The following is a 20,784-nucleotide window of genomic DNA, read 5'->3' as shown; positions in this document are numbered from 1 at the left end:
TCTCTGTACAGATGCATTTTAATATATATATATTTTTTTGCAGTGCTGGGGATGGAACCCAGGGCCCTGCATGTGCTAGGCAAGTGTTCTACCACTGAGCTACCACTCCAACCTTGCATGTGCCTCCTTAAAAACAAATTGAAAGGCTGGGGATATAGCTCAGTGGTAGAGCATGTGATTGGCATGTACAAGACCCTGGGTTTGATCTCTACCATCATAAATAAATAAATAAATACAAAGTAAAGATCATATGGCATATAGTTTTTTTATTCTGATTCTTTCTCATTTATTTTTAGGTTTAAAATTAAATGAGAGCTCAGAGAGGTGGTGCACACCTGTAATCCAAGTTAGTCAGGAGGCCAAGGCAGGAGGATTGCAAGTTCAAGGCCAGTTCGAGAACTTAGAAAGACCCTGTCTCAAAATAAAAAAATTAACAGGGCTGGGGATGTGGCTCAGTGGTAAAGCACCCCTAGGTTCAATCCCCAGTACCAACCAAACAAAACAAAAACCCACAATACACTTTCCCATGTCTTTAATGGTTGCACCATAGTTTTTTTTTCTTTTCTTTTCTTTTTTAAACCATTCTCCTATTGATGAACACTCAGTTTTCCTTATTTTAAATTGTACTCCAGTGACACTCCCTCTGTGTCTGTGATTGTTTCCTTTGGATAGAATCCCAGAAATGGAATTACTGGGTTTTAAAGTATGAGTTTCTTTAAGACTCTTGGTCAGGAAGGGGGATTTATAAGAGAAAACAGACATCCCTAAGTCTTTAGGGATATAACTTTTTATTATGGTGAATTTCAAATACATATTTTTTAAAAAACAAAATAGCATAATAAGCCCCACAGACACATCACCCAGCATTAATACTTACCCATTTCTGTTCTTATTTCATCCACTTTACAGACTCCCCATTAATTCATACTCACTCTCCTCCCTTGAAAGTATTTTAAATAATTATTATTTAAAATACAATATAATTTAATATTATCTTAAGTAGTTCTCATTTTTCTTCTCAGGTAAAGTTGAGATACATTGAAATGCACAAATCTTAACATACAATTTTAAGGAATGGAAACACTTTTTTTCACGTCAGGCAGGTAATATGCCATGTGGTAACAAGGCTCAGAGGGAAGCGCATCTCACACAACAGTGTGAGCACCCGGTCATCTTGCTCATGACCCGAAAAGGATGGAAATGCTTTTAAAACATTAACGGGGCTCAGAGTAGCCACCCAGAGACTTGGCAAAGGAGGGGTGATTCTGTTTCTACTATCCCCCAGGGAGAATCCAGAGCCAGACAGGTGTCACCCACTCTGAGTCTTCAAACCACAGAACCATGGCTGCATACAGTCACAACCACCCAGAGAAGCAGGTCGACACTGGCTTGGGTTTGTCTTGGCTGGGTGTTCAAGAAACAGGTTCTTAAATAAACCCAGGTTTTGACAAGAGCCAACTGTGACTAGAGGCCTGGGGAGCTGGGGAAGGCACCTCCAGCTCCTATCCTCAGTCTCATCTCCCTTCTTCTCTCACAGTCCCTTGCCAGAAGATCCTTCTGGAAGAATATGGAGGTAGGGGCAAATGCCACTGAGCTGGGGACAGCAGGTCAATAGGTAGTAGCTGACTCAGTAGCAAGTGCTTCTTTGTTATTTTTGGCATTCTCCCCAGAGTCCCCCCACTGCCGGGGAGAGACCAGCCTTTGTTGCAATGTAGGAATGCGATCCACTTGGCACTGGGAACATGAAAATTGCAGAGAAATGTCAGAGTATGAAACATCAGTCCCCCAGGTAAGACTTTCAAACAATCCAAACAGTCCTATAAGAGTTTCCCAAACTCCTGTTCTTTGTTCTTTTTTGCATTAGTAGGTCCCAACTTGGGATTGGGTACACACTCTGAGGCACAGCGACCTGACCTGACTTGTCCATTGTGAAGGGAAGGGGCAGGAGGAAGACCTTTCCTATTGTTCTTCAGCTGGTCAGACCACAGCCCAGCCTGTGGGCAGCCAGCTCCCTGCAGTCTCCCTCCCTCCTCCTCACCCTCTGAGAACTGCTGGCCTAGAGCTATGTCCCCTGGGTCCTATGGCCTGACATACCAACTCCAGCCCTCTGATGATGTTGACTGATGATCTGTCTGATCATCAGAACTGCCTGGAGATCATGTTAAAAGCACACATTCCTTGGCTCTACCCTCAAAACTCTGATTCTCCTCTACATCTTCTTCCCTTACTCCCTCACTGAAACTCAGTTTTATATGGCTCAAGCTTATATTCCATTTGGAAGTAAATCCAATAGACAAACTTCTTATAAAACCAGATCCTTAACTTATGGTCCACAAACCACTTCCCCCATACAACAGGATGCAGAGTTTTAGGCATGTATATATTTTTGGACAGCAGGTCCATAGTTTTCATTATATCCTCTAAGAAGTCTGTTATCTCCCTCTTCCCTACACACACACACACACACACACACACACACACACAGAGCAAAATGTGCCATAGTGGATTAGTAATTTTAAAATAGCCTAATATTTTACAAAATCAAGAGTGTTCACATTTTAACAAGGTAACTGAAATACTTGTTAAAGCAGTGATTTTCAAATTATGCTCCAAGGGTCTAGAAAGACTGCCCCCAAAGAATGGGAATAGAGAGCTATCCTTTTAATGGAGTAACATTTATTTTCAAATTTCTTTTACATATGTATGTCAAAATATACTCTCCTGTCAGTATATCTAAAAAGAACAAATTAAAAAATTCAAATCTCTTTTACATGTTTATGTTTCTAAGTTAATTTTTTTTTTTTTTTTGGACCACACCAAAAGTTTCACACACCAAAAAAGTTAAAATGCCAGAGTTTTGAATGCAGGAGATGCTAAAGGTGGAACTGCAGGCATTGAGACAGGGGCAAGGATGCCTTCTGGACTTTCCTTTAAGCAATCCACACAGAGTCATTTCTTCTACCTACAAGTAAGACCTCTTCTGCAAAACAGGCAACAGACCCAGCAGTGGCCCAGCCCTGGATGACTGTCCTCTGTTTTCCACTTTGCCTAGCAATATGGTACCAGGAAAACTAGGGCTCCCAGACTTAAGGAGTCTACATTGACTCTTCTCTCAGCGTATTCTATTCCAACTTCCATTTTGACCATCACCCAGCAGACATAGCTCCCAGTCACCCTGTGGACACATCACACAAAGCAGATATGGGGGCTGCACAGAGCTTGGATGAGTAGCACCACCACACTCTAGGCCAGGCCAGACCCTGTCCCTGATGTCTAACCTGTCTGTAACTTAAACTGCCTGTCCATTAGGGCCAGAGCATTGGCCCAGAGGCTCTAGGAAGACACTGGGCAGTCTAGTGAGGGAGACAGCTCTGGTGTGATAACCACAGCCACCACAGTAAGCAGCTTCGAACACCCACAAGCCAGGCTCTGGGATGGTACTATGTGCATCTCTTCCTTCAGCCTTCACAAGACCCCCTAAAGTCTTGCTGATACTATCTCCATTGCCTTGACCTCTCTGTACACAGCCACAATCTGCTCTCCTTCGTCCCACTAAATTATGACCCCTCAAATCCAGAATGACTTTTCTCCCACAGCACTTCCCACCTTCAAACACAATTTATTACTTAGTTGTTTACCATATTTATTGTCTATTTCTGCCCCATCCCCATCCCAAATCTATATGAACATGGCTCTACAGGCACCTGGCACCGTAAGCTCTATACGAACACAGACCTTTGTTTTTATTCATGGATGTAACCCAAATGGCAGAACAGTGCCTGACACCATTGCTGTGCATGAGTATTTGCTGAAAGACTGAATGGTGGAAGAGGACGTGGCCCTAGAGCAGCTCTGGAGCTGTGCAAGGTGCAGGGATTAGAGCCAAAAGTCTGGACCCTTTCTTGTCCTTCTACCAGCACTACATGATCATGGGTCAGTCATAGACCTCCCCTCTCCAGAAATCAGAGATGCAATGCCCTGTTAAAATGCTGAGACAGACCCCACCCACCCCCACAAGTAAGCAACACCAATCTCTCAGGATAATTAGGAAAGCTCTTCGTGAAGTGGTTTAAAACAAAACAAACAAACAAAAAAACCCAGCTACTGCTAAGAACCGCCTGAAGAGGAACCCAGGCATACTCTCCTGTTTCTGGGAGAGAGACCCGGACTGAAAGGAGCCCCACTGGCATTCCTGGCCTAACAGAGACAACCCTCTGCAGCAAGACCCTCCTCGATTTTCTGCTTGACGTTCCAGCCTGCCCTGATTCTCCCTCTTCTCCAATCTGTGTCTTCTCATACATATGGAACAACATCTGTTCTTTTTCCATTTCTTCTCTCCCAGCAACTCCCCAAAGCTAATCTCTTCAAGACAAAGGCTGGTCACTGACATTTATGGCCTTCAGTAACTGCAGCTAGACCATCGGGTGCAGAGGGTTTTTCAGTATTGTAATATCCCTAGGACTGAAAAGGCTTTGTCACTAAGAAACGAAATGCCCCTTTATAAATCCCAATCCCTTCCTGATAGGTGGAAGCAGGGTACACACGTCTGTCCACAAGGCTGGGCTTTATGAGAGTGTATTTCAGAGATGTGCTTCTCTTGCTTTTTAATGAGATCAAAATGTTCCATTAAATTGTTTTCACCTGAGTTTTTAATCAGACCAGTCAGAATGAGGCCAACAAGGGCCTGGCCAGTGCAGACCTCTCCAAGGACACGGTTTGCCTAGATGTGTCAGTTGCTTAGGATGGAGAACATGAGCCTGGAGAATGGACTTCCACACTGTCAACCAGGGCAACAGAGGGGATTCTTTAACTCTGCTGGAGCAAATATATCTGAGCAACTGCAACACCACAATCTCCTAGAATATGGTTTCTCACACTAGAGTCCCTAGACCCTTGAGAGTTCCCATATGTGCTCTTAAGAGTCCTCAAGTTCTCTAAATTTAAAAAAAAAAAAAAAGACTTTATTTTTTGGAGCAGTCTTAAGAGCACCACAAAACTCAGCAGACAGTACAGAGAATTCCCATGTATCCCCTCCCCAACAAAGAGCCTCCCCAACATTGGCATTCCCCCAAGAGAGACACACTTGATGAACCTACACAGATGGATCATATCACCCAGTGTTCACTATTTACCACTCTTGGCACTGTGTACTCTATGGATTTAGGCAGATATATAATGACATGAACCCACCATTGTAGTATCCTACAGAGTAGTTTAGCTGCCCTAAAAATCCTATGTGCTCCACCTATCCACTGGCAACCACTGATTCTTTTCCTGTCTCCATGGGTTTCCAGAATATCATACAGTTGGAAACATATAGTATATTGCCTTTTCAAATTGGCTTCTTTCATTTGGTAGTATATATTCAAGTTCCTCCCCGCCCCACATCTTTTCATGGCTGGATAGCTCATTTTGAAATTTTAATATTCTGTTATCATTGATGTTATTCTTTTTTTTTTGGACTGGGGATTGAATCCAGAAGTACTTAAACACTGAGCCACATTCCCAGCCCTTTATTTGTATTTTATTCAGACACAAGTTCTTGCTGAGTTGCTTAGGGCCTCCCTAAATTGCTGAGGCTGGCTTTGAACTCATGATCCTCCTGCCTCAGCCTCCCAAGCTGCTAGGATTGTAAATGTGTACCACTGCATCCAGCTCATTGATGTTATTCTTTTTTTTTAAGTTCTAATCAGTTTTACATGACAATAGAAAGCTCTTTGATTCACTGTACATAAATGGAGCAGAATTTTTCGCTTCTCTGGTTGTACATGAAGTAGAGTCACACCATTCATACAATCATACACGTACCTAGGGTAATGATGTCCGTCTCATTCCACCATCTTTCCTACCCCTGCCCCTCCTTCAGCTCATCCAAAGTTCCTCCACTCATCCCATCCCCCCCCATTATGGATTAGCATCCACTTATTAGAGAAAACATTCAGCCCCTGGTTTTTGAGGATTGGCTTATTTCACTTAGCATAATGTTCTCCAACCCCATCCACTTACCTGCAAATACCATAATTTTATTCTCTTTTAATGCTGAGTAATATTACATTGTGTATATGTTTCACAGTTTCTTTATCCATTCATCCTTGATGTTATTCTTAAAAATTAATGAAACACTGGGTGTGCAACTCAGTGGTAGAGTGCCTGCCTAGCATGCACAAGGCCCTGGGTTCCATCCCCAGCACTTAAAAAATTGGTTTGGATATATCTGAGTAACCTGGATGACCACCTTCCCTCAAGAACAGCTGTGAGATTCCAGGCCTTTGTGCTGACATCTGCTGTCTCACCTACTGTGGCACAATTCTTTCACATTCCTCCCATAGAAGAGTGGAGTCCACTCTTACACTCTTGAATCTGGGCAAGATTGTGACAAAGACCATTTGGAAAAATATAGTGGAAATGACACTATGTGACTGCCAAGTCTAGATCATAAAGAGTCACTTGGCTTCCACTCAAAAATGCATCTAAACATGGATTCATTTTCTGTCTCACCTGAGGTGCTTCATTTTTTAATCTAATAATTAATGTTTTCAATTAATTCTGAAATTTTCTTAAACAGTCTCTCTCTGAATATTGTTTATCCTGCTTTTGTTATATAGTCTCTCTCTCTCTTATATTCTCTCTCTCTCTCAATCTCCTTAGATGTAAGTTGGACCATTTAATTCTATTTTCTAGGTATCTTAAATTCTTTACTTTTTAAATTTTTCTTTTTAGTTGTCAATGGACTATTTATTTATTTATTTATTTATTTATTTATATTCAGTGCTGAGGATCAAACCCAGGGCCTCACACATGCCAGACAAGTGCTCTACCACTGAGCCACAACATCAGGCCCTCTTAAATTCTTATTTTCTATCTCTGCACAGCATTCTGAGTAATTATCTCTTCATCTCTGTCAGATCTGCATATTTAACTTCAATATTTTTTATTATTAGTTGTTCAAAACATTACAAAGCTCTTGACATATCATATTTCATACATTTGATTCAAGCAGATTATGAACTCCCATTTTTACCCCGTATACATATTGCAGATTCACATCGGTTACACATCCACTTTTTTACATACTGCCATTAACTTCAATATTGATTTTTAGATTTCAGTGAATATCATCTTAGTTTATTTTGCTGCTACAACACAATACCTGAGATGGGGTAAGTTGTAAAGAAAACAGAAATTTATTTTCTCTCAGATGTGGAAGCGGTAAGTCCAAGATCAAGACACCAGCATTTGGTGTGTGGTTAGAGCCTTCTCATTGTCCTGAACTTTGCAGAAGAGGGAAAAGCAAGAAAGGGACCAACTACTTTCATCACTCCCCTTCCTAATCTATTCAGGAGGGAGGAGCTCTCATGACCCAATCACCCCTTAAAAGCCCTACTTCTTAATACCATCTCATTGGCAATAACTGGATTTTGGAGGGAGTGCATTCAAACCATTGCAAATATATATGTTTTCTTTCCAGAAATTGATTCTTAAAGCAAGCAGTACCCATAAAAGACAAAGTACCCATAAAAATACTAAATTACAGATAGTCCCTGACTTCATGAAGATTTGACTTAAGATTTTTCAGTTCCACAACACGGTGAAAGGCAGACGCACTCAGTAGAAACTGCACTTCAAATTTTGAATTTTTATCTTTTCCTGGGTTAGCAATATGGATAAAATAACCTCTTCTATGCTAGGTGGTGCAGTAATCATGGTTCCTGGTCATCCACTATCACAGGAGAATACCTAATAGTCTACAGTGGCTGTGTCACTATGATGGGAAGTTAGGCATATTAAATGCATTTTCAACTTTCAATATATTAATATTCAACTTATTAAGGGTTTATTGGGACATAACCATGTTGCAAATCAAGGAGCAACTGTATACTAACAGGAAACTTCTCCACAATGCAATGGTATTCAGAAGACCATGGAAAATACATCCAAAGTATATATAGAGAGACCAATCCTAGAAATCTATTTCCAAGAAAATTATTCAAGAGTGAATGCAAAAAAGTCAAAGTTTGTGCTTTAGCATCTTCAATCTACCCACCACTTCTCAAAACATTACCTTAGGTAATTCATCTTCCCTCCCAAAAATATTGGCTCCCAATAATCCTGAAGATTATATTCCAGGCCAGGTGCAATGGTGCGCACCTGTAATCCTAGTGACTCTGCAAACTGAAGCGGGAGGATTGCAAGTTCAAAGCCAACCTTAGCAACTTAGCACGGTCCTAAGCAACTTAGCAAGACCCTGTCTCAAAATAAAAAATGAAAAAGGCTGTGATAGAGTGCCCCTGGGTTCAAACTCCAGTACCAAAAAAAAAAAAAGTTACATTCCAATTTTACAGACAACTGAACCTCACTTTACCTTTTTAAAAAATTGAGACATAGGGCTGGGGCTGTAGCTCAGTGGCAGAGCACTTGCCTAGCATGTGTGAGGCACTGGATTCAATCCTCAGCACTACATAAAAATAAACAAATAAAATAAAGGCATTCTGTCCATCTACAACTACAAATTTTTTTAAAAAAAATTGATACATAAACCACAAACTCCAAAATTCACCCTTTTAAGTTGTATAATTTAGTGGATTTTAGTATAATCACAAAGTTGTAAAACATTATCATTATCTGATTCCATAATATTTTTATCCCTCTCCCCCCAAAAATGAAGCACCATTAGCAGTTCCTCTCATTTTACCCTCCCCACAGCCCTTAGCAACCACAAATATTTTCCATCTTGATGGATTTACATATTGTAGATATTCATATAAATGGAATCCTATAATATGTGGTTTTTTGCATCTGGCTTCTTTTACTCAGTGTAATGTTTCCAAGAGTCGTTCATATCATAGCACGTATCAATACTATTTTTTACTTCTTTTAAAAATTTGTTCTCATTAGTTATTCATGACAGCAGAATGCATTTCGATTCATTGTACATAAATGGAGCACAACTTTTCATTTCTCTGGCTGTACACAATGTAGAGTTGCACCATATGTTCAGTCATACATGTACCTAGGGTAATTATATCCATCTCATTCCACCATCTTTCCTGTCCCTATGTCCCCTCGCCTTCTCTCCCTCCCCTTTGCCTCATCAAAATTTATTGATACTTAATTCCTTTTCACAGCTAAGTAACATCACATTGTATAAGTATACCACCTTTTACTTATCCATCCTTCAGTTAATGGACATTTGGATTATTTCCACTTTTTGGCTATTATGAATAATTCTGCTATGAACAATCATGTACAAATGTTTGTGTGAACACATTCTTTCAGTTCTCCTGAGAATATACCTAGAGATGGGTATGCTGGGTCATACGGTGGTTCTGGGTTTGACCTTCTGAGGAACTTCCCAACTGTTTTCCTTAGCTGCAGCACCATTTCATATTTCCATCAGTAACATATGGAGGTTCCGATTTCTCTGCATCCTCACCAAAGCTTCTTATCTGTCTTTATAGCCACACTCACAATTTACTTTGCCTTTTAAACATATCCTCCATGACTCCCTCAGGACCGCAGCTGTGGGCTGGAGTCCACTTGTACGCACTCTCAAGGGTTGATGTGCTCATCTTTTCCCAACTCCACGCTCAGTGACATGAGAACTTGAAATGGACTATGATAGGAATATTTACCCCTCGAAAATGAGCAAACACAATAAAGCAGGGCTTCCCTTCACCTCCCCAGGGAGCCAGCTGTTAAATATCTAACAGCACTACACAGCAGGATCCATTTACTCCTAACTCCAAAGTTCTCTTGGATTTGCTGTTTTCTTCAGCTTCTACCTGTACATCTTCTAGTTCAGTTAGACTTTCATAAAGTTCCATTCAACTCTCTTACACACAGCTACGTCACAGTTTCAATTGTGGGGACTCAGGATCCCCAGTTTATATCATAAGCTCAGCCCTTAATCTTGAGCTCCAAGTCCTTTCCTCTAACTGCTTACGGAGAACCTCAAACTAAACAGTTGAAATATAGTTTTCCAGGGCTGGACACAGTAGTACCTGGGAGGTTAAAATACGAAGATTGTAAATTTGAATGCCAGTCTCAAAATAAAAATTTGGATTTAGCTGGGGATTTAGCTCACTGGTAGAGCACTTGCCTAGTGTGTATGAGGCCCTGGTTCAATCCCTAGTACTTAAAAAAAAAAAAAAAAAAGGATATCACACACACATGTAAAATAGATTTCTCTGGCTGAGAATGTAGTTCAGCAGAGTAGAGTATTGCCTAGCATGTACAGGACCTGGGTTCCAGCATCACAAACAAACAAACAAAAAAATTAATTAAATTTAAAAATATTTCTCGGGCTGGGGTTGTGGCTCAGTGGTAGAGTGTTGGCCTAGTACGTGCAAGGCCCTGGGTTCGATCCTCAGCACCACATAAAAATAAATAAAATAGAGATAATATTGTGTCCAACTAAAAAAATAAATATTTAAAAAAATATATTTCTCAACTGCTTTTGCCACTGGTGTTCCATATCTAAAGAAATGGTAATATTATTCACTTTGAATTGGTGATACAGGTTCTTCAGGGTCTTTCAATAATACTTTCAATAATTTTATCTGCTAGCAATTTACATCTGAATGATAATAAGTAATGTTTATATTTTTATAAATGTATATTTAGTTGATGTTTTATAAGATATAAAATGCATTTGAACTGTGTAAGTATTTAGTTTCACTTATTTCTTTATAGCTTTTCAAAAATTCTAAACATGTAAAAATAAATAAATAAATTATTAGTCATGGCAATTTCCTTCCGCTCTGATAGTGAAACACTTTGTTCGTCACCTCCTCAAGCCAGGAGCCACATCCTTGACGCCTCTCCTGTTGGCCCCATGTATAATCACCAAGACCTATTTTCTACCTCTAAAATCTCTCTCAGATCAGTCCACCTCCTTCCAATCCACCCTCTGGGCTGCAGCCAGAGAGATGGCCTGAAATGAAAATCAGGTTGTCACAGCCCGATAGTGACCCTCAGGCTCAAGGGCCAGGCTCCTCCCCTGCAAGATTGACAAGGCCTTCATTTCTTCCTCCGTGTTTACTTCTCCAATCTTTTTCTTTATTCAAACCCTATGCCCATACATAACAATTTGTGATGTTGCCATTTCACCTCAGAGCAGTTCAACTAAAAATATTTACTATGTAGATAGTGAGGGGACACAAATATGATCCTGACTATCCCAGCATATATGGGGCCAATATGTACAGCTGTGAGGATTGTGCATTGCACAACCCCTGGGAGTGAATTTATAAGACACTAACTATCCTATAAGATAAATACAAAATAAAAATGTTATAATATGCATAACACAACATGCTTTTTCTTTTCAGTGCTGGGGATTAAACATAGGCCTTCTGCACACTGGGGCAGGTACTCTTCCACTGAGCTACTACAACCCCAGCCCATGCTTTTAGAATTTTTGAATTGACTTCCATGTGGATGAATTACCTGTCCCCCAACTTTTTAAAATCAAGTATTAAAAATCTTAATGTCTCTCTCATGGATATTTTAAAAATTAACTTCTTCTTCTTGTTTTTTTGTGTGCTGGGAATGGAACCCAGGTGATTACCTCAATGTCTCCTAGTGTCCTTGTCACCTGTAATCCATATCTACAACCTTCCTTTATCTGGCTTAAAACCCAACAACTCTCACCCCAACATGAATATAATCAGGCATAACATAATATTTCAATCCATGATGGACCACATGTGATAGTGGTCCCCCCTCCTCAAGGTTATAAAACAGCTGAAACATTCTTATTGCCTAGTGACATCATAGCCATCAAACTCCGGTTTCATTCTACCAGAGAGGGGTACCATTATCTCCTCTTCCATGTACCCCCAGTATCAATAGGGTGCCTCAGGAGTGCGTGTTCAATACAAACCAATTTCTGGGCTTAGTTGGAAGGCGGCAGGGGCTACTTCTGGAAGAACTAAGAGGCTGGAGATGGGGGTGGGAGGGACACTTACTTTTCACTCTCTACCCCTTAAACTTTTTTTATTAGATCTTAGTAAATGTTCTATTTCTAACTTTCCTAGGTATTATTAAATGTTTACTTTTTAAACTAATAGTGGAATACCTTTTTAAATTTTTTTTAGTTGTAGATGGACACAGTACCTTTATTTTATTTATTTATTTATTGTTATGTGGTGCTGAGAATGGAACCCAGTGCCTCACACAGACTACGCAAGTGCTCCACCACTAAGCTATACCCCACACTCTTATACTTTTTGAATTGACTTCCATGTGGATGAATTACCTGTCCCCCAACTTTTTAAAATCAAGTATTAAAAATCTTAATGTCTCTCTCATGGATATTTTAAAAATTAACTTCTTCTTCTTGTTTTTTTGTGTGCTGGGAATGGAACCCAGGGTGCTTTACCACTGAATTACACCAAGCCCCTTTTTGTCTTTTATTTTAAACAGGATCATGCTAAACTGCTGAGGCTCACTTTGAACTTGGAATCCTCCTGCCTCTGACTGGAATTATAGTTGTGCACCACAGTGCCTGGCTAGAGAGAAGATTCTTGGCAGAATTTTCAGAGCTGGGAATTCGGGAAGGAGGCTGAAACAGCATTTTACCACCCTGGTCAGGAGCTGATACTGAGCTGATACTGCCCTGTGTTTCTCAGATGACTGACCTGTGGGGGTAATGTTCTTTAAAGGGAAAATTGGAAAATCAGAAAGTCCTAACCTGCTGGTGAAGAGAGGATGTGTCATCACTAAAGAAAAGGGGACAATAAAACACTAGGTCTCTGAATTCCCCCTTTTTGTGCCCTAAAACCTAGGAACAATAAAAGCAATCCCAGGCTGAAGGTCTATATACTTATTATCTTAAAGGAGAATGGCTTTCTCTTATGCATAGGGGAACCAGGGCAAGTTAATGCAATCTGTAGACAGCTACTTTCTTACGTGTACACCAGGACAGATGCTCCTTGGGACAAGAAAACTAAGCAAGCTAATGTTGATGATGTCACTGCTTCTTCAGCCTTAACATATAAAACCCCACTGTGAGTGGAGACAGGTACAGAACTCAGGGCACTGTGGAGAGGACACATGTCACTCACCCAACCTGCCACTTCTGGACAAAACACCATGCAGGACCGAGGTGCTATCTGTCAGTCTGTCACCACTGAACTCTTCTGGAACAGTAGCTGAACTCTTATAAGGTTTCCCCCATAAACCATAAACCCCCCATGCTGCCTCTGGGCACTTTCTTTTCTTTTTTCTTTTTTTTTTTTAATGGTACCAGGGATTGAACTCAGGGGCACTTGACCATTGAACCACATGCCCAGCCCTATTTTGTATTTTATTTAGAGACAGGGTCTCATTGAGCTGCTTAGTGCCTTGATTTTGAGGCTGGCTTTGAACTTGCAATCCTCCTGTCTCAATTCCCCAAGCCGCTGGGTTTACAGGCATGTGCCACCACAACCAGCTTCTTGGCCTGCCACCTACCTAATCACCTGGCAGACCTGGGCTGTAGATGAGATAGAGGGTGACAGAAACAGCTTCTCATATCTTTTAAAATGAGACCTGTACTGCAACTGGGGTAGGTGTGTAGTCTGTATTATGTTTGTAAAAGAAGTACAAAGTAAAAACACCAGGCCACTCCTCAGGACAGTCTTGTCCTCAGTCATTGCCAGGTGTTGCCAGTCTCAACTGGCCCAACCTCCTTCAATCACTGGGAAAACTGGAGATGGCTGAGTGGGCAGTCGTTCCTAGGATGGCAGAACTCCTCTGGCCATCCTGATCCCAAAGGTAAACTGTCAACTGCAGCCTGGGGCCAAGATCCGGGAGCAGAGCTGGGTAGGTGGTTTAGAAAAGATTCCCATTGGCCGAGCAAGTTTCTGCAAGAACAGTCCAGCCACTACCCCATAAAGCTGGAATCTAGTCTTTCCATGCCCTAGCTATCTTGACCTTTATTCTAGAAATAGCTGAGATCAGAAAAGTCTGTACACTGTGAAGGAGAGAAGAATACAGATCTTTCTCATGTTTATTTTATTTTCTCATGTTTAATAATTTTTTAGCTTATTACCATGTGGATATATTTCTTGTTCAAAGAAATTAAAAATCGAATATTTTTCTAAAATACTCTCCCTGCCTTTATCACTTACCCTTCCAGAGAGACACGAGTTTACAACTGGTTGTCTAAGTTAAGTGTCAGAAGAGAGCACACGTTCCCTCTCCCCCACTCTGCAGAATGCCTGCCCCTCACCCCGCACATTCCCCTAGTCCCCCCAGAAGCACCTTCCACAGTCCTCCAAGGTATGGCCCTGGGCCTGGGGCTGTAGCGCTTGCCTAGTGCCGTGAGGGTCCTGGGTTGGATCCTCAGCACCACTTGCCCTAGTTCCCCTGTGAATAAGAGAAAGCCATTCTTCTTTAAGATAAAAAATAAATAAATAAAATAAGGTATTATCCATCTACAACTAATATATGCATATATACATAAAGGATGCCGGCCATGATGCACCTAGAAGGCGAGAGCTCGCTTCTCCACAACACTAATGGAGCAGTGATCACAAGCTGCCTTGCTATGTTCTTACTTCTCAGTCCTCCTGGTCCCAATTAGATGGTACATTCTATGACTTGTGTTTCTGTGTGGCAATCCCTGAATGTCTAAGGGTGCTTTGCCTGTAAGACGCTCCACAGATATTTTGAAAAGTTTCATATGATTTCAGAATTGGAGTGAGGTCTTCTAATCCACACTCTGACCCTGTGCAGACTTCCCTGATAGACTGACAGATGGTTATGGCTGTTTCTTAACTGAGAGATTAAAAATATCTAGAGGACTGGTGTTGAATAGAGTGCTAGAGTGCTTGCCTAGCATGAGCAAGGCCCTGGGTTCCATCCTTAGCACCACAGAATAACAATAATAATACTAATACTGTATAAAAACTAAAATATTTAGAGACACAGGAATTCATTCTTTTAAGATATTTTGCAGTAATTTTACCTACATTTAAATGTTTTAATAAATATGCTTGTTATTTAAAAATTCAAACAAGGGCTGGGGGTGAAGCTCAGTGGTAATGTGCTTGCCTAGCACATGTGAGGCACTGGGTTTGATCCTCAGCACCATGTAAAAATAAATAAAATAAACGTTAAAAAATGTAAACAATAAAGAGATATATGGATTAAAAAGGAAAAGTCTTCTTCCATCTCTCCTCAGTGCACTGTGCCAGTGATGAGATGCTATACCCCACAGAGCCTGTATCAGCCTGCTATCATAAAAGGGTCTCTACAGCTGGGTGCAGTGATGCATGCCTGCAATCCCAGCAGCTCAGGAGGCTGAGACAGGAGTTGAAAGCAGCCTCAGCAACTCAGCGAAGCCCTAAGCAACTCAGTGAGACCCTGTCTCTAAATAAAATACAAAAAAGGGCTGAGGATGTGGCTCAGTGGTTAAACGCCCCTGGGTTCAATCCCCAGTATCAAAAAAAAGGGGGGGGGGCGTGGTTCTATTCTATTCTATAACAAAACAATTCAAATTGGGTGGCTTAAAACAATAGGGATTAGTGTCTCACAGTTATGGATGCTACAAGTCTGAAATCAAGGGCTGGCAGGGTTGATTCCTTCTGGAGTTGAGGAGGAGAATATGCTCCATGCTTCTACCCTGGCTTCTGGTGACAGTCCTTGGCATCTCTTGGTTTATCACATAACCAAGCATGACTCCAATCTTCACATGGCATCTTCCCTGTGTGTCTCTATGTCCATATTTCCCCTATATTATAGTGACAGCAGTCACATTGGAGTAGGTTCCACCCTAATAACTTCATCTTAACTCGACTACACCTGCAAAGACCCTATATCCAAATAAGGTCACTTTCTGACGGGAAGGTAGATGGGGGTACTCTAAAGTACGTATAAATTTTTGGAAGGTACAATTCGACCCATTACAGCTGCCCACACCTCAAATTTTCCACCTAGACCAGGAGAGAGGCATGGTTCCTGGTTCCATGCCTGTGAAATTTGAAAATGTCTTGGATGAAGAAATGAAAAATAAAAATACAAAAGCAGAATCATGTTACTTCCTATGAGGGAAATAAAATCAAGGCTTATTGGGCATTCCTTGAGCTTTGTAAATTTTATATTTTTAAGCTTCATAACTAAAGTTTCTTGACATCAAAGACTGTCTCATCTATTGTCCTAACCCCTCTGCCTAGCTTAGCACCTGGTACTACAATGTCATACAACAAATATTTGTAATTAATAAACTCTGTGGGGTAGATATTATTTCCCCCATTTTAAGGATGAAGAAGCCGGTTACGAACATTCAGTCATATGCCTAGAGTAGCAAGGCTGGTTAAAAGGGCTGGGACAGATGTAGTACTGAAACTCAAGCCCACCCTTCTTCAAAGCTCTTGTCCTTTCCATTAAACTTAAACCAGTTGTCCTCAAAGTGTGGTCTCATGACTGGCAGCAGCAGTACCTGAGAACCTGTTAGAAATGTTAATTCCTAGGCCCCTTCCCTTGATCCACTGAGTCAGAACCTCTGGGGTGGGGCCAGCAACCTGGGTTTTAGTAAACCTCCTGTAACATGGATATCTATCGACTGCAGAATGGAGGGTGGGAAGAATGGGGTGAAAGGTGGGGTTGCACTCAATCAGGAAGCTGCCTGGCTGGAGTCAAGAGTAGGTGTAGGATTACGGATGGGCTTGGTCATTTTTTATCTTTGCAGTCACCTCCTATGCAGTTATGAGATTTCCAGAACTCTCCCCGCTTCTCCAACCACTGTTGCCAATTTTTATGCTGACAAATTTTATGCTGAAAATACATTACCCTGCTATTTTACTTTTTACCAGGTATGTTTACTTACTTATTTTTGGAACTGGGAATCCAACACAGGGCCTACTGAACACTAAGCACGAGCTCTACCATGGAGCCACCCCCACCATACAAACAATTTTTTAAAGGGAGGGAAGAGAGCAAAGTGCCTGGAGGTAATTACTTAAATCAGAACTCTCGAGTTTCTTCCCTCTGTTGGAAATGATGAGACCTTCTGTGGAGCACACCTAATGAGAATCCCCAAGTTCAGTCTCAGCATTCCCATCTAGAAAAGACAACTGGTTGGGGCTGGGGCTGGGGCTCAGCGGTAGAGCCCTCACCTAGCACGTGCGAGGCCCTGCGTTCGATCTTCAGTACCACATAAAAATAAATAAATAAAATAATAAAGATATTTAAAAAAAGAAAGAAAGAAAAAAGACATCTGGTTGTTCTCTCTAGTATAAGAATGAAAAGATGCTTTGAAAGCAAAGGTATAAAAATGAAGGAGGAACTGACCAGGCTCCGCAGTGTGTCATCTACACACCCAGAAAGAAGTGCCAAGTGTGGCAGGTGCAGAGCAGACCTAGCCACCATCCTTATCAGTAAACCAACAGGATACGGTCGTTCAGGCTGGTTGCTCACTGGCCAGATGTTGGCTTTGGGCTACATAGATGCCCAGGACCCAGGAAGCCTTTGTAAGAACAACCTGGGTTTTGTCGTTGCTGCTGCTGCTGTTTGTTCTGGAGATTTATAGTTGTACATAGTAGTTGGACTTGTCCCCACAAACTCGTATGTGCATAGAATTCTATTTCAGTCCTTGATTCCCCCCTTTTTCCTCCTATCCTCCTTCCCTCTCCCATTCCCCTTCCTCTAATCTACTAGACTTCCTTTCCCTTGTCTACTAATTTATATTTGATTGGTTCTTTTTAACCTATGCATAAAGGTGAAGTTCCCTATCAAATATTATTTATATATGCACATAATAGGATTTTCTGAAAATTCATTCTGCATTGCCTCCCCTTACCCATCCCTCCACTCTGCCTCTCAATCTCTTTCTTCTACATTACTTTATGTTATCCTATCCTTACCTCCCCCTTTCTTTTATTTTACTCTAGCTTCCCCATATGAGAGAAAATATTTGACCTTTGAGATTTTGAGTTCCACTTAGCATCATATTCTTCATTTCCATCCATTTACTGTCAAATGCCATAATTTCATTTTTTTATAGGTGAAACTCCATTGTGTGTGTGTGTGTGTGTGTGTGTGTGTATCCCACAATTTCTTAATCCATCCACCTATATATGGGCATCTGGGTTGATTCCATAATTTACCTATTGTGAATTGTGCTGCTATAAATGTTGAGGTGGATGTATCACTGTAGTATGCCAATCTTAGATCTTTGGGGAAAATACCCAAATATCTGGGTCATATGGTGGTTCCACCCCTAGTTTTTGTTTGTTTGTTTTGATGTGTGTGTGTGTGTGTGTGTGTGTGTCTGGTACTGGGGATTGAGAGGAAAGTTCTCTACCAACTGAGCTACATCCCCAGCCCCCTAGTTTTTTGAGGAATCTCCATGCTGCTTTCCAGAATGCTTGAACTAGTCTGCAATCCCAGCAACAATGTATAATTGTACCTTTTTACTCCCAACCTCACCAGCCTTTATTATTGTTTGTATTTTTTTTTTTTTTTTTGGTACCGGGGATTGAACTCAGGGACACTCAACCACTGAGCCACATCCCTAGCCTTATTTTGTATTTTATTTAGAGACAGAGTCTCACTGAGTTGCTTAGTGCCTCGCTTTTTGCTGAGTCTGGCTTTGAACTTGCGAGCCTCCTGCCTCAGCCTCCTAAGCTGCTGGTATTACAGGAGTGCACCACTGTGCCCAGTTATTATTTGTATTCTTGATCATTGCCATTCTGACTGGAGAAAGAAGATTTTTTTTTTTTTTGGTACCAGGGATTAAACTCGGGGGCACTCAACCACTGAGCCACATCCTCAGCCCTATTTTGTATTTTATTTAGAGACAAGGTCTCACTGAGTTGCTAAGGGCCTCGCCATTGCTGAGGGTGGCTTTGAACTCAGCCTCCCAAGCCACTGGGATTACAGGCGTGTGCCACCATGCCCAGCTGAGATGAAATCTTAGTGTAGTTTTGATCTGCATTTCCTTGATTGCAAAATACCAATGATATTCTTCATAGAATTAGAAAAAAAATATTTCTTAAATTCATCTGGAAGAATAAGAGATCCAGAATAGCCGAAGCAATACTAAATTAAAAAGAAAGAAAAATAAATAAAGAAAAACAAAGAAGGATGCATCACAATACCTGATCTGATATTACATTACAGAGCTATAGTAACAAAAACAGCATGGTATTGGCATCAAAATAAACATGAAGACCAATGGAACAGAATAAAAGACACAGAGACAAATTGACATATGATATTTGAAAAAGGTGTCAAAAATATATTTTACAGAAAAGAGAGTCTTTTTAACAAATGGTGTTGAGAACCTATGTAGTCCTTATCCTAGACTCCCATCTCTCACTCTGCCCCAAACTCAAATCCAAATGGATCAAAGACTTAGGAATTAGACCAGAAATTTCATAACTTAGAAGAAAACATAGGGTAAACACTCCATCATATAGGAAGTGATACATCATTGAATTCTTCCTTCCCAAAGCAAAAGAAATAAAACCAAGAATGAATAAGTGGGATTCCATCCAACTAGAAAGCTTCTGCACAGCAAAGGAAAAGAGTGTGTGAAGAGTGAACTACAGAATGGGAGAAAATCTTGGCCAGCACTTCTCCAATAGGGGATTAACATACCAAAAACCAAAAAGCAGAATGGATAAATGGGCAAAAGAACTAAACGGAAACTTCTCAAAAGAAAAAAAAAAAACCCACAAATGGTCAACAAATATTTTGAAGGAAGCTACTTTTCATCTTGGGGGCCTTGATGACAGGAGAGGGTGGCGGTTAGACACCGGCTGGTGGGGAGCGGCTGGAGCCCTGTGAGGTCAGGAAAGCAACTGGAGAGGGTCAGGAGGCTTTGCGGAATAAATTCCGAAAACACCTGAAACAATAGCAACCTGGAGGGTCCAGGACCACTGCCTTGCCCTCGCAGTCTCCAGCAAATTCTAACAGGGTCCACGGTGAAAAGGGGGAGGTGCGGGTGGTAGAAAAGAACCGAATCTAACGCGGAATGCCTAACTACAAATCATTCGCTGAAGTCCACAATTTTTTTTTTTTTTTTTGTGGTTTGTGCTTCCAGGTAGAAAATGAAATGCTCCTTTATATGGTGCTAAAATTGGTAAGAGCGCGACTCTGTCTCTCCCACCTCTCCCACCCACGACCAAGCACTGACAGCGCAAGAGACACCCTCACCTCCTTCACGCAGCGCTTGCAAACCTTGCATCTCTGCCACCCGGAGCAAAACATTACCCGGAACTGAGCGCAAATTAGCACCTTGTGCTTTGCCAGACCAGAAATGGCCTGGGTCCAAGCATGAAATCTGGTGGAAGAAATTAAGGCAGAATGCCAATTCTCCTAATTTTCAGGAAGGCCTCGGATGCTCCTGTTTTTTTTTTTGTTTGTTTGTTTGTTTGTTTGTTTTAGCAGTCACAGGAGGAAACAGGAGAAATCCTGCAGTTTCATACCTTATTTCATACCTACTGATAAACAAGCCTTCTCGTTTTTTTCCTTTCCCTCTGAGCAGTGCCAACTTCTATAATGGTTAGTAGATAGTAATTAAACGTCATATCCCCTGCTACTTCAATTGAAGCCAAAGGAAATTACTCTGGTTAAAAAAAAAAAAAAGAAAAAAGAAAAAGATATATTCCATCTGTACACACATATACAAAAAAAAAAAAAAAGTCACTGGTCCCATAATAATCTCCATAGATACTGGGAAATAATGTTCATAGATACTACAGAATCTTAGTGACCATATTAACCAATGAGTGACTCTCTGTGTAGTAGGTCTTCTAATGATCCTAATCTTTTTTCCATTTTCATGCCTCAGCA

General features: G+C 41.0%; 1 protein-coding gene and 1 non-coding gene across 4 annotated transcripts in view; both read right to left on the bottom strand.

Moving 5' to 3' along the window:
• Elapor1 (endosome-lysosome associated apoptosis and autophagy regulator 1) overlaps positions 1–20,784 on the bottom strand; it is an 83,771-nt gene that overhangs the window by 44,193 nt on the left and 18,794 nt on the right. The gene's annotated exons all lie outside the window — the stretch shown is intronic.
• LOC114080470 (small nucleolar RNA U13) lies at positions 1,094–1,196 on the bottom strand. Its single transcript, XR_003580618.2, has one exon. It is a non-coding gene; the product is annotated as a small nucleolar RNA U13 (small nucleolar RNA).

The sequence above is a fragment of the Marmota flaviventris genome, chromosome 10 (assembly GCF_047511675.1).
Source record: "Marmota flaviventris isolate mMarFla1 chromosome 10, mMarFla1.hap1, whole genome shotgun sequence".
Lineage (NCBI taxonomy): Eukaryota > Metazoa > Chordata > Mammalia > Rodentia > Sciuridae > Marmota > Marmota flaviventris.
The sequence above is the reverse complement of the archived record's forward strand: the minus strand, read 5'-3'. Positions and strand labels throughout refer to the sequence as shown.